Below are 14,637 nucleotides of genomic sequence, written 5' to 3'. Positions count from 1 at the left end.
AAACGTTTTCTGCAAACGACCAGAGAGTAAGCATTTTCGGCTTTGCAGGCTTTGTCACAAGGACTCAGCTCTACCGTTTTAGAGCAAAAGCAGCCACAGACGATATGTAAATGATATGCAAAAGCTGTGTTCCAATAATACCTACTTACAAAAGCAGCAGCTTCTGATGGCCGACCCAGGGTAGCCAGCGGTCTGCCTACTATCTGTTCTAAGGGCTTAAAATCTCATTTAATTCTCTCCACACTCTAGGAAGCAAGTGCTATTATCATCCCCATTTTGCAGATGAAGAACCCGAGGCTCAGAAAGGAGGGGAAATGACTCATCCAAGGTCACACAGGTAAGAAACCCCAAAGCTGGGATTTGAACCTCCACAGCCTGGCCGCTTGGTGCTGGGCTGCACTGGCTTCGGCTTCCAGGCTGCGGGGAGGCGAGGGCCCCAGAATGGAAGTAGGTTCCTGAAGGGGACTGAGGGGTGGCCTCATGCCCTGCAGGCTCCAAGCGGGCGGGGGTGGGGGTAAGATCCCAGGTCTCTGAGGGCCCCTTGGACCCCAGTCAGCTCCCCTGCCATCTCACCAGCTGGATGGAGGTCTGGAGATGGGGTGGCCTGGCTGAGACCCCTGGAGTCTCAGGCACCCTGACCAGCCCCAGTGAAGGCTGGTCACCTTTGACCAAGGGTCACATTCCTGTTTAATCATCGGCAGGGGCACTGACGACCCAGAACAAAGGCTGGGCACCGGGAGACTCCCTCCACCTGCAGGCCCCCCTCCCCCAGCTGTGGCTGGCATTAACCCTTCAGCTGCTGGATCGTGGGCGGCCCTGGGCAGCCGGCACTCCTCAGGGCATGAGAGACAAGCCAGAGGCCTCACTGGCCCCCGGGCAGGGAGAGGGGCAACAGGAGTCACGCAGGTCCCAAACCTTCGGTGGCAGACAGGACTGCCTCTTCCCGCGTCCCTCGCTGCTTCTCGGGCCCGGCAACCTGGGCAGCCCTCGCTGGCGATGCCACGGGGACGCAGCTGGTGGGCGCAGGGACGACGTGCAACCGGAGGGCTCCTCACAGCCAGCTGCTCCCCAGACACTGGGGACCGACCTGGGGCTCTTCACCAAGGTGTGGCCGAGGAGCCGAGCCCACTCACTAAATCTGTCCCCTCACTGCTGGCCAAAGCCACCGCCCGCCCGCCACGGGGAACCTGCAATTTCACCTCATTTGGAGGTGAGGCGTCTAAATTTAACTCTGGGCTCCCAGGGCTGGGCAGCGCTTAAGCCTGAGCCCCTCACTTAGGGCTCTTTCATATCCGCTCAAATGCCAGCCAGAGCTTAGTTTGCTTACAGGAGTTTCCAAAATAGCCCCTCTGGTTTAGCACGAGAGGAAATGGCAAAATAGCCTGAGGAATGTGAGCGCAGACACGACGAGGCCTGGGCGTCCCGAGTGGGCGGCTCTGGGAACCAGACTGTCTTCGCCAGGGCCGCCCAGTTACAGCCCGTGACCTGGGGCCCTGCCTGGGAGGGGTTCCTGTCCGGCGCCAACTCAGACCTGCAGGTGCCTTCAGGACCCGTCCCACGAGTGGCCACATGAGGGCACAGGGAGGCCATCGTCCTGGACCTCACAGCACCCCTGGGCCCATTTCGCAGGTGAGAACACTGGGCACAGCCACAAAGGGCCACGTGCAAGGGGAAGGTCGAATAGCTCGTGGCTCCGCCGCAGGGGACACTTGTGTGGCCATCAGGAATGTGACTGAAGAGTAATGAGGTCAGAACGTTCAAAGTAAGATGTTGAGTGGAAAAGAGCGAGCTGCCAACTATATGCAACACAGTCTGTTTTCCTTTTGAAACAACGCCTTCCTTCCCAGTGTTCTGCAACGGACACGTGTCCCCCGAATTAGAAAAAAGTGCTGATTTGAAGAAAACAGAGAGCCGTCTTTGCTCGCACAGTAATTAGGCCGAGACCTGACTCTAGTGTCCTTTTGTCCAGAGATCACTGCTCTTCATGATGAGCCACGGTCCGAGCAGCTCTCCTCTCCCAACAACATGGCTTAAGGTTCATAAATATCGTCCTCACTCCCGCCTAACTCTGCCGGCGATTTTTGTTTGTTTGGTTGGTTTTTATTAATTAATTAATTAATTTGTTTTTATTGATTTCAGAGAGAGGAAGGGAGAGGGAGAGAGAGATAGATACATCAATGATGAGAGATCTCCACTGGGGATGGAGCCTGCAACCCGGGCATGTGCCCTGATCAGGAATTGAACCACGACCTCCAGGTTCATAGGTCGACTGAGCCACACTGGCCAGTCTCTACAGGGGGTTTTCCGAGACAGAGATGGCTCATGATTTCTGTGAAATACCCAGAGGGCCTTTCAATTTAAACGGCCTCATTGCTGCCCTGATCGCCACCCACTCACCTGGAAGAGACAGCTCCTCTGGGGCAGGAGCGTCCTGAGCGGCCATGGGGTGGGGGTGTGTGCCGGGATAGGACGGGGAGGGTGGGGAGGACGGAGCCTGGATGGGAAAGAACACAGGTGGGGGCCAAAGCTGAAACGCCTCCCAAAAGCCACCCCCTCCCTGGTCTGCTGTAGGACCAGGGATAACCATGGGGCTGGCAGGAGGGACCGAGCTGAAGTGAGGGTGACCGAGGAGGGCAGTGCTGAGAGACCCCTCGGGAGGACAGGGTGGGCCACCCACTGGTCACTGGTCCAGGCCAGAAGCCTCTGTTGGATGTCAGACTCGGAAACCCGCAATAGCGCTGACGACAATCCACACTTAGAGAGCACACGCCCTGAGCCAGCAGCCCTGCGGCAGGGTCTCCGGCCTCCGCTCCGCCGGCACTGGGGCCGGATCCCTCGTCGCTGCTGGGTTGTCTGTGTAGTTACCGGTGTCCCGACCGAATGGCAGGAGCTCTCCCCTCTCCGGCCCTGACAACCAAGAATGTCTGCAGACGCCGCTGCGTGTCCCCTGGGGGCCGAGTCGCCTCCAGTGGGAACCGCTGCTGAAGGCAGCTCTCAAGTCTGCGAGAAGGTCAGTGGGTTATCATGATGCGTGTCACGGAGTCTTTTCATGGCTGAAAGGAGTAAGACTGAAGACACCTTATTCGGTTGACTTCAGATATTGTCCGGGCTTCTTCCCCTCACAGGAAGAGGGTGTGGGAAGCTGAGGGGCCCGGCAGCCTGGCATCTCAGCAGGGCCCTGGGCCTGCAGCTCCCACGGGGCCTCTGCCACCCCGCCCTGCACACACACACACACATATGCACACATGAGCACACATGCACAGGACATGGACAAGCGCCTGGGGGCCTGAGACTGGGCACTTGAACTGGGAGAGGAGGCTGGACTCCTCCGTGGGGTCTGTCTGCTGTGACAGGAGTTCTGGTGAGACCTGCCTTCCGTGTAACCCCCACCTGCAGCCCTCAGCAGGGACCCAGGGCTTCCTACCCTCTGCACCCAGACAACCCGACCGTGGATGAGCGTGCACTGGGTGGGCAGCTCAACACAGGCAGGGTTAGGACTCAAACCCAGGCGGGCTGCCGAGCCACCTCGGCCAGCCACTCTGCACTGGACAAACCACCCAAATTCTCCAGAACATCGGGGAACAGAGCCTCCCCCACAGCAGGACACCGGAGCCTCTCTACACATCAGCCAGAAGGACGGGAGCATCCACGCCCTGCTGCTGTCTTTGGAAGAGCCGTTACTTCCTCCCCCGGCCCAGGGGCCCTGCGCAAAGGGCCCATGAAAATGCTTGGATTGCTTTTAAACTCGAACACAAAACAGGAACCTTTAGGTCTAAGAGAATGTTTATTACATAATGTTGGATATATCCTTATTTATGTATTAATTAGAGGCCTGGTACACAACATTCGTGCACAGGGAGTGGGGGGGGGGGGAGGTCCCTCAGCCCAGCCTGTGCCCTCTCGCAGTCCGGGACCCCTCCGGGGATGTCCGCCTTGCAGTCCGGGACCCCTCGCTCCTTACCGCCCGCCTGCTCTCTGCTCCTTAGTGCTCGGCTTGCTGCTCCTGAGCGCTGCCGTGGAGGCGGAGGCGGGAGAGGCTCCCACCACCACCGCTGCGCTTGCCAGCCATGAGCCTGGCTTCTGGCTGAGCAGCGCTCCCCCTGTGGGAGTGCACTGACCACCAGGGGGCAGCTCCTGCATGAAGCATCTGCCTCCTGGTGGTCAGTGTGCATCATAGCGACCGATCGTTCTGGTTGTTCTGCCGTAACAGTCGCTTAGGCCAGTGGTGGGCAAACTGCGGCTCATGAGCCACATGCGGCTCTTTGGCCCCTTGAGTGTGGCTCTTCCACAAAACACCACGTGCGAGCGCGCACGTACAGTGCGATTGAAACTTCCTGGCCCATGCGCAGAAGTCGGTTTTCGGCCTGGGCGAGTCTATTTTGAAGAAGTGGCGTTAAAACACTCCAGGGGCCAAAGAGCCACATGTGGCTCGCGAGCCGCAGTTTGCCGACCACTGGCTTAGGCTTTTATTATATAGACTAGAGGCCCGGTGCACGAAATTTGTGCACGGAGGGGGGTTGTCCCTCAGCCCAGCCTGTACCCTCTCCAATATGGGACCCCTTGAGGGATGTACGACTGCCCGTAAACAGGCAGTCGGATATCCTTTTCACAATCCAGGATGGCTGGCTCCCAACTGCTTGCCTGCTTGCCTTCCTGATTGCCCCTAATCGCTTCTGCCTGCCAGCCTGATCACCCCCTAACCACTCTGCTGCCAGCCTGTTTGCCCCCAACTTCCCTCCTCTGCCGGCCTGGTTACCCCTAACTGCCCTCTCCTGCAGGGTTGGTCACCTCCAACTGCCCTCCCTTGCAGGCGCTGTAAGGAGTAAGATTGGCTGAAAGGAATAAGATTGAAGACACCTTATTCGGTTGACTTCAGATATTGTCCGGGCTTCTTCCCCTCACAGGAACAGGGTGCCTCCCAACTGCCCTCTCCTGCTGGCCATCTTGTGGTGGCCATCTTGTGTCCACATGGGGGCAGGATCTTTGACCACATGGGGGCAGCTATATTGTGTGTTGCAGTGATGATCAATCTGCATATTACTCTTTTATTAGATAGGATAGAGGCCTGGTACAGGGGTGGGGGCCAGCTGGTTTGCCCTGAAGGGCGTCCCGGATCAGGTGGGGGTTCCCTTGGGGCGTGGGGCGGCCTGAGTGAGGGGCCTGTGGTGGTTTGCAGGCCGGCCATGCCCCCTGGCAACCCAAGTGGAGGCCCTGGTATCTGGAATTTATTTTCCTTCTACAATTGAAACTTTGTAGCCTGGAGCGGAGCCAAGCCTGGGGCTCCCTCCACAGCCGGCAGCCATTTGTGTTGGGGTTATAATTGAAACTTTGTTGCCTTAAGCAGGTGGTCCCGGCCAGGGTGTGCGGAAATCTTTGCATCCCCTGTCGCCAGCGGCAATCCTGGCCTGCTCTCTCAAGCTCCATTCTGCCGCCATTTGTTTGAATTTGTTTACCTTCTATAATTGAAACTTTGTAGCTCGAGTGGAGGCTTAGGCCTGGCAAGGGCAGGCGGGAAGCTTGGCTTCCTCTGTTACCTAGGAAACCTTGCTCTCTGTGGCTGTAGCCATCTTGGTTTGGGTTAATTTGCATGCTCGCTCTGATTGGATGGTGGGCGTGGCTTGTGGGTGTGTCAGAGGTATGGTCAATTTGCATATTTGTCTATTATTAGATAGGATAACATGTATATCATTATATAGGTACATCTTTATACCAATTCAGCCATAATGGACATTATTTAATCTTTTTCATGAAGCGTCCCAGGAGGCCAAAGTGCTCAGGGGCCATGGATGTCACCCCGGTGCTGCGGTGGCCCTCTCCCAGCCCCCCTCCAATCCGTCTGCTCTTCCCCTCCCGCCCACAGGTGCCTCCTCCTGCTCCTTCCCACCCAAGTCTTCTTATGCAGATCAGAGACTTTCTCCCCCTCCTCCGTTTATCTCCCACTCTCCCTGCTCCCAACTCCACCTGGCCTAGCAGAGACGAGCTGCTGAGCGTCAGACCGGACCCTCACCAGCTACTTTGTCCCATCCAGGCCCTTAGGACTGAGGAGTTAAGTCCAGGCAGCCAGGCTGTGGGCCCAACCTCTCAACCACAGGCCTACGGCCTCAACTGACAGGTCAGTAAAATGGGCCAGTCCCTTAGACAGGAATCACGTTTGTAACATTATGATAGGATAGCCCCACCCCCAATCTGGTGAGGGTGACTGAGGAGGGCAGTGTCGAGAGACCCCTTGGGAGGACAGGGTGAGGCCAGGTCTGGAGGGGGGCGCTCCCCAGATCAGGGAGGGCTCCCCTCTTTAAGGAGTCCTGTTTAAGCTCTCCCATCTGCCTGCCCTCCTAGTCCCCTTCCCACCTTCACTCTGACCCCTACTCAAAGGGGGTGGGCCTTGCTGCATTTCCCTGGTTCCTGAGAGCCACCTGTCACTGTCTTTAGACTCTGTCCTGGGATTTGCCAGTCTACATAGTCCTTTGTCCGCTTATCTAGATTAGAAGGAGCTGTCCCTCAGTCCAGGATGGTGATCCTCTCTCGGTTTCCTCCCAGCCCCTCACTCACCTTTTAACTCATTCTTAATGAGGCACTCTCGAACGTGTGTGTGTGTGTGTGTGTGTGTGTGTGTGTGTGTGTGTGTGTGAGAGAGAGAGAGAGAGAGAGAGAGAGAGAGAGAGGCTCCCAATATGTAGTGGCCGGGTCTGTCTTGGAGTGTGGAGCCTGCTCCCTCTGCCTCTGCAATGACATTTCTCATCTGCTGACACTGAAGCCTCGCCCCTGGCCTGGCTGTAAAGCCCTTCAGAGCATCTCTCTCCTCCCTGGAGCTCAGTCAAGAGACTTCACTGTCTGCCCTGCTTCTCAGAAACACCCTGATCTGTCCCCCCACTCCCCCCTCCCCCGGAAACCAGAGCGAGCTTTAAAAGATGTCCATCAGCTTCCTCACACCCCAGCCCCGGCTCAGGGCTTCTGCACGCCTAGAATTACAGCCTCAGCCCCGCACCACACCCAGACCGCCCTGAAGGAGATGCCGCCTCCAGGGAGGCCCCCAGGGACAGCCAAGAGCTCCTACCCACTGCCCAGGAGGGCAGGCGCACCCCATTGTGCCCCCTTCCCACCCCTCAAAAATGGGTCACCACCGGGTCTTGTCCTAGTAAGAGCAGGTGTGGGGCGGAGCTGGGAGGGAGTCTTCCCCGTCACCCTCTTTCCACCCACCCCCACCCAGCCTGAGAGGCAGGAAGAGGTGTCAGCACCCCACCCCACCCCTTTGGTAGCTGAAGTTCTGTGGCTGAGAGAGGGGAAGCGGTGTTTCCACCCTCACAAGGCCAGGTAGAGGTGGGGGCAGCAGGGAAATCTGGGCATTCAGACTAATTTTGAGCCCTTTCACGGTGACAGGTGAGGGTGGGGTGAACAGGGACCACACTGGAGGAGCCTGTAAGTGGGTGAGGGGCTAGGGCCGTAACTGGGAATCCCAGTGGGTATTAGGAGTTGCTCTCCATCCCGACCACACCCCACAGGCTGGCGCCTAGCCTACACCCTGAGTCTCATGAGGATCCATAGCCCACTGAGTCAAACTCCTGGAATGCCCGAGGCTCCCCAATAGCAGGCCCTGGAGGCCTGCATGGACACGTGATCCGGTGGAGAGGGCTGTTTGCAATAGAGGCTGCTAGCACGGGAAATGGTCAAGGGTTCAACAAGAGACGAGCCATCTGGTCTTCCCGAGGTAAACAATTTACAAGAGACAAGTCAAGCCAGCCTGCTGTTCTGGTTTTTCTTTCGACAGGGGGATGTGCAGTTTCTCTTTCCTCGGGGTGCAGGGTGGAGAGAGAGAAAAGGGGGGGGTGGGGAGAGGGAGAGAGGGGAGAGAGAGAGAGAGGGAGGAAGAGGGAGAGAGAGGGAGGGAGGGAAGGAGAGAGGGGAGAGGGAGAGGGAGAGAGAGGGAGAGTCCCAGGCACCCTGGCCCCAGCTCAAGCGCCTCCCTGGGGCAGGGAGGCAGGAAAAGTCAGATTTTTTCACACTTCTTTATGCCAGATGGTTAACCCACATTGTAAGGAGAGTAGATTTTCTCCCAAAGGAACAAACTTATTTTCTAGAATCCAAAACCTTGAATTTCTAGAATCTTCAGCCTTAAATCCATTTCCTATGGGAAGAAGACCCCCTGCTGGTCTCCCCAGGTATTGCAGCCCTGCTCTACCAGCCTCTCTAAATGCCCACAAAGCCATAGAGGGGCTCCAGGCTCATCCTGGGGAGGGAAGCCGATGGATTCCCAAGCACGCGGGATATCTACGCGGCTTAACAGCCTGAAATAAACAGCTTGTGCTGGAATTGTCATCCTGGAGTTTCCAAAAAGTGTTGCAAAACATCCAGGCTGACTCGGAGTTTGTGTACTACAAGCTGTTTATCAATTAATCCCCTGTTTGCCAAACATTCTTTCCTGGGTCTTAGGGAGATGGTTTTGGTGGGAACGCATCTCCAATTTTGGAATGAAAATTGCCAATTTTGTAATGAAAGCCTCAAATTTTGCAATGAAAATTTTGTAATGAAGAGGGCTCGGTTTATAGAGGCTCATATTACAGAAAACGTGTCCGGAACAGGTGGTTCCCACAGGGACAAGGACAAGGATTGTACTAAATTCTGAGCTCATTTCATAATAATAATAATAATAATAATAATAATAATAATAATAATAAAAGTGACACCTGGGGACTAGGATCTGGGGACTCTGCAGTAACCTGTGAGATACACATCCATAGAGTCACAGAGAGGTGATGAGTGTAAGTCTGGGGGGAGGGAGGGTGGATAAAAATCCAAGTTCAAGTCTAGCCTTTACCTCTTTCTAAGTATTTGACTGGAGAAGTCCTCTGAGCCTCAGTTTCCTCATTATAAAATGGAAGCCATTGAAATTACTTTATTTTACAGTTTTGAGGACATGCATTCTTCTTCTCACTAAAAGGAAAAACCAAACTATAATTATCAGCTTTTTCTACTGCTTTGTGCTGCGAAGGTTAGGAATGTGAGGTTGTACATTAATTTTCTGTGGCTGCTGTAACTAAGACTTTACAGTGGACAGCTTAAAACAACAGAACTGTATAGTCTCACAGTCCTGGAGACCAGAAGGCCATGTTCCCTCTAAAGGCTCGAGGAAAGAGTCGCTCCTTGCCTCTCCCAGCTTCTGGTGGTGGCCATCACTCTTGGCTCCTGGCTGCATCACCCCAACCTCGGCCTCTGTGGTTACATGGCATCGCCCTGCGTGCCTCTGTCTTCACGGGCGTTTCCCTCTTATTATAAGGACACCAGTCATAGTGGATTAAGGCTCAACCCAAAGACCTCATCTTACCCTGGTTATATCGGCAAAAGCCCTATTTGCAAATAAGGTCACAGTCACAGGCACAAGGGGTAGGCCTTCAACAGACGTTTTGGGAGATACCATTCACTCCATAGCAGACAGAAAACACTTAGTTTAGCCCAGCAGTTTAATGAGATTTGGGATGTGCCAAAGTGGGCCTCGAGCATTGGTGGGTGGGGGAAGAGATGCTAGACTGTCCCGAATAAGAAAACCCAGAAGTGTGTGTGTGATGACTGACAGCTGGAGAAGGGGAAGGCTTTGGGGGAGGTGAGGGGACAGCACATGAAATTCTCGGGGCAAAGAATAGGGATTCTAGAATTTATTTCCAAGTGCGCTCCCCCTGGGTTCCCAGGACCCCAAAATCTGTGGACTTTCTTCCTGATGGCACCCCATTTTCCTTTGGAGGATTTAGTTCTTGCCCACTGCTGTCGGTTTGATGGGACTGGCCCAGAGCCCCATGGGGCCCTCCCCAAAGAGAGGCACAGACCCATGCCAGGCTAAGCAGACACAGCCTCCCTGGAAAAGGCAGGACACGGAGCGTGCTGGCTTCTCATCCTGTCTGCTGTGACTCCCTCTCGGGCTCCTGAGCCCCTGGTCCAGGCCCATGTGCAGGCCTGGTTCTCTGGACCCATCGGTGGGCCAGATTTTTTTACACCAGCTCACAACCGGTATCTCCCAAGTCAGCTGTTCCGGAAACCTTGTGTCAGCAATGCTTTGGGAAGAACAAAAGCACCGGAGCAGTGGACAGATGGGATGAAAGGGAAAAGATAAAAAATGAACATATCGGCACAAAGGTGACAGGAAGAAATGTTAAGGCGCCCCCCCCCCCCCCGAGCATCCTGGGGGATTGTGCAGAGTGCAGGGGGGTGGCGGTCCTGGGTTTCTCACTGAGGTCTCTGCCTGGTTTAAATATTAAGGGGAGGGGTATCCCACAGGAAGTCCAGAAGATGGGGGTGCCTTGGGGCTGGCGCTTGGGCATCCATGTCAAGTTCCAAGTAGAATGCCTGGCACACAGAGACACAGGACGGGGGACCGCTGCCTGTACTGCCCTCCGGGGAGTGTGCTCCCCTTTGGGCTGGACCTCACGCCTGGGCAGATGCCTCCCCCGCTGGGGCTGGGCCCCCCGCCAAGCTGAGCTCCTGCACGGAGCTGCTTGGACTCAGGCTTTATTGGTTTTCCTGCTTATGAGGTGAGGTTCGCCCAGCCCAGTGGCGATCCCCGTAACAGCCTCCAGTTTCATGACCCAATGTGCTGAGTGTACAGGGAAGCGCTCCCTGAGGGCTGGGCTGGCTGGAAACAGATGCTTTCCCCTTCCTAAGGCAGTAATGAGGTTCCAATGGGAGGCAGGGGTGCTGTGGGCGCCAAGAGCCCCGAGCTGGGGGTCAGAAGACCTGGACTCCAGCCCCCGCTCCGCTGGCTAACTAGGCATTCTCCTCTCCCTCTGGGGAAAGTGGGGATAAAACGTGCATCTCACAGCATCACTGTTGGGCTACAAAGACTTGTGGAATCACCCTGAACGCCACCACGCTCTGGCTAGTGAGAGAAAGGACCCGCCTACCTGTAGCTGTCATTCTCACCACCATTAGAACCTAAGACTTCCTGTGGCAGGCAGAGCATTGCACCCCCAGTGACTCTGACCTTGAATAATCCTCTCCTGTTGGAGTGTGGGTGGAAGCTGTGAATATAATGAGATATGACTCCTCCGATTAGGCTCCTCCAGGCAAAAGAGGTTTAAAGCATGAGAGGGATCCGGTGTGAGGGAGGTTCTTTATTTCTGGCTTTGAAGACGGGAGGCCACGTGGTAAGGGAAGCTGGATGCCTCCAGAAGCTGAAAGTGGCCCTGGCTGACAGCTAGCAAGGACCTACAGCCACGTGGAACGGAGTGACGCCAACAAGAATGATCTTGGACGTGGATGTGACCCTCCAGACAAGAACTCATCCTGACCAGTATCTTGAATTTCAGCTTTGTGACACCCTGAGCAGAGACCCCAGCCTCGTCACGCCAGGAGAGCTGGGAGCTCCTCAGTAGGGACTGTGTGAAGTTGCTAGGTTAGAGGCAGTTTGTTACATGGCGACAGAAAACCATACCCACTCTATAAAGGAAGCCTTACCATGGAAGGCTCCTACCGGAAGGCTCCTGCCCTCCCAGTGTATCCTAGTGGTTAGAGACAAGGTTCAAACCTGACTATACTGCTCACCACCTATGTGATGTTGGCCACACTATCTCCCTCACCTCTCGGAGTCTCAGTTTCCTCATCTGTAAAATGGGCATGGAAAGTAGAGCACATCGTAAGGGCATGTAGTAAATGCTCAAGAAACATGAGCATTGTATATGTTAATGATTAGAATCCGCTGACAACTAACAGCGGTCACCTGTGGTCTTCCGAGCCCTGCCCCACACACCAAGAACATGGGAATGAGCTCTGACCTGGGAGTTATAGGCCCCTTGGGGAATCAGGACCCCAAAAAGCCCCAACTTTGAAGGAAATAGGTGGCATGTGCATAACATTCTTAGTGGGCACAGCAGGGCAAAGACCAGGCCTCAGAGCTCACAGCTCCCTCTTGGAGTCTGGCTCAGGCCTGGGTGTAGACCCTTCCTCAAGATCCCTCTGCACTGACTTACTAGTGTAAGAGGAGGAAAATTATTTTTTTAGGATTCTGCTACTAAGCCTCTGTCTCCAGGCTGAGCTCAAGGCCTTGCCCTTGTGAGCATGAGGAGAAATTGGAAGCCTTGGACACTGCTGGTGGAAATGTAAAACGGTGCAGCTGCTTTGGGAGGTAGTTTGGCAGTGCCTCAAATGTAAGCATAAAGTTACAATCCAACCCAGCAATTCCGCTCCTTGGTACACACCCAAGAGAAATGAACATACATAAAACCTGTACACAAATGTTCTTGGCAGTATTATTCATAACTACCAAGAAGTAAAAAGTACCCAAATGTCATCAGCTGATGAATGGATAAACAAAATGTGGTATATCCATACAATGGGATATGTTATCCGGCCATATAAAGGAATGAAGTACGGATATACACTGAGTGGCCAGATTATTATGATCTCTGAACGCATAATAATCTGGCCACTCAGTGTGTGTGTGTGTGTGTGTGTGTGTGTATTAGAGGCCCGGTGCATGAATTCATGCATGGGTGGGGTCCGGCCAGCCTGGCCAGAGGGAGGGGACATGGGCGGTTGGCCGGCCTGCCTGCTGGTCAAACTCCTGGTCGAGGGGACAATTTGCATATTAGCCTTTTATTACATAGGATATACACTGAGTGGCCAGATTATTATGCGTTCAGAAATCATAATAATCTGGCTACTCAGTGTATGTTACAACATGGGTGAATCTTGAAAACAGGATGCTGAGTGGAAGAAGCCAAATGTAAAATTTTTCCATTTATATGAAAGTCCAGAACAGGCAAATCCTTAAAGACAGGAAGTAGATTAGTGGTCGCCAGGGTCTGGGAACAGAGAGAATGGGAGTGGCTGCCAATGGTACGGCGTTTCTTTTGGGTGAGATGAAAATGTTCTGGAATTATATGGTGGTGGTGGCTGCTCAACTTTGTGAATATGCTAAAAGCCACTGAATCGAACACTTTAAAAAGCGAATTTTGCCGAAACCGGTTTGGCTCAGTGGATAGAGCGTCGGTCTGCGGACTGAAGGGTCCCAGGTTCAATTCCGGTCAAGGGCATGTACATTGGTTGCGGGCACATCCCCGGTGGGGGGTGTGCAAGAGGCAGCTGGTCGATGTTTCTCTCTCATCGATATTTCTGGCTCTCTGTCCCTCTCCTTTCCTCTCTGTAGAAAATCAATAAAATATATATTTAAAAAAAAAGCGAATTTTATGGTATGTGAGTTACATCTCAATGTTTAAAATCAATTTTTTAAAAAAAGTTCTGTTACTAGCTGCAGGACCTGGCACAGGTGACTTGGCCTGAGCCCCCAACTCCTCACCCTTAGAACAGGACTGGAACCACAGTGCTACCCCCTGGGTCTGCTGAGGTCACATAAGCAAATGCAAGAATGCCGGGCTCGATAGGCGGAGTTTTAGGATCCGTGCTCGGATTAGTCACTGAAGAGGAGAAGGTTGGGTGGCCTCTCGGGGTCTGCCTCCTCCCGCAGCTCTGCTCCCTCTGCCTGGAATGCCCTGCATGACCTCCCCTGGCAGGTCAGAACCCACCCTTGCCTTCAAGCGCCCCCAATAGCTCCTCCTCGGGACAGCTCTCCTGTTCCCAGCAGAGCCCGAGGGCAGGCTGTCCCCTCCAGAGGCCCTGGCGAGAGGCGCTGACCGCAGCCTGAGTCACCATGAGGCCCTCATGTCCGGAGCCAGGTCCTCTCTGAGCAACATGATGAGAAGGGTCGTGACTTACGCTGGTGTGCCCAGATTTCATTCATTTATCACCTCCATGGTTTTCCCCGTAATTTGCGTACCAGCTGTATCCAAGTTACTCAATCCTTTCCTTTATATCAACCTCACTTTTCAAAAAAATAAGTGTATTTTAAAAGGACACTTAAGCCTGATGGTAAATGAAGAGCCAGGGTCATTTACCATCAATAATAACTTAAACAGGGTTACAAAGCGGTCCCACTGGTCACAAGACCCCATTCCGTGCAGGTGGGCTCCCAACCCAGGGGGGCGATCAGTGGGTCTCAGTGAGGCATTAAAGGCATTAACAACAAACAGACCTTCTCATTGGCATAATCGGGGCTGAGAGATCACTGAAAGGGACTTACTCGCCCTGTGAGTCACTGTGATTTAATGCCTGCACCTCCTAAATCATCTCTCCTCGTCTCCTGCAGGTGGTGACTAAATACCACCTCCTCAGGAGGTGTTTTCTGGCCCCTCGTCTCTGAGGGTCCACCCCTGCCCCCCATTTCCCAACCCCCTTCCAGCTTAATTATTTTTTATTGAGTATTGATTGCCGGTTGATACCCTATATGCTACATTTTCCTACCGTCTGTCACCCCAGCTAGAATGCAAGCCCTAAGCGGCGGTTTACGGCCAAGGGCCCAGCACTTCCCGAAAGCGCCTGGCACCTAGGAAGCACTCCGTAAATACCTCCTGGATGGACGGACGGATGGATCAATGGATGAGCGAATCTCAGCTCCCCAGGACTTTGCGCTATCTGACACTAGCTTCGCACCAAATCTTACACTTAGGAGGTGGCCCGGTAAACAGTTGCTGAGTGAGAGAGTGAATGAAGGAATAATCCATCCATGAATTTTTGCCTGGACAGTGAAGCTCCCAGTTTTTGAGACAACCCAGACCTCATGTCTGTATGTTTTCAAAGTCCCCAATTCTAAATTCTTCC

This window comes from Eptesicus fuscus, chromosome 12 (assembly GCF_027574615.1).
Source record: "Eptesicus fuscus isolate TK198812 chromosome 12, DD_ASM_mEF_20220401, whole genome shotgun sequence".
Taxonomy (NCBI): Eukaryota; Metazoa; Chordata; class Mammalia; order Chiroptera; family Vespertilionidae; genus Eptesicus; species Eptesicus fuscus.
Note: the sequence above shows the minus strand (reverse complement) of the source record.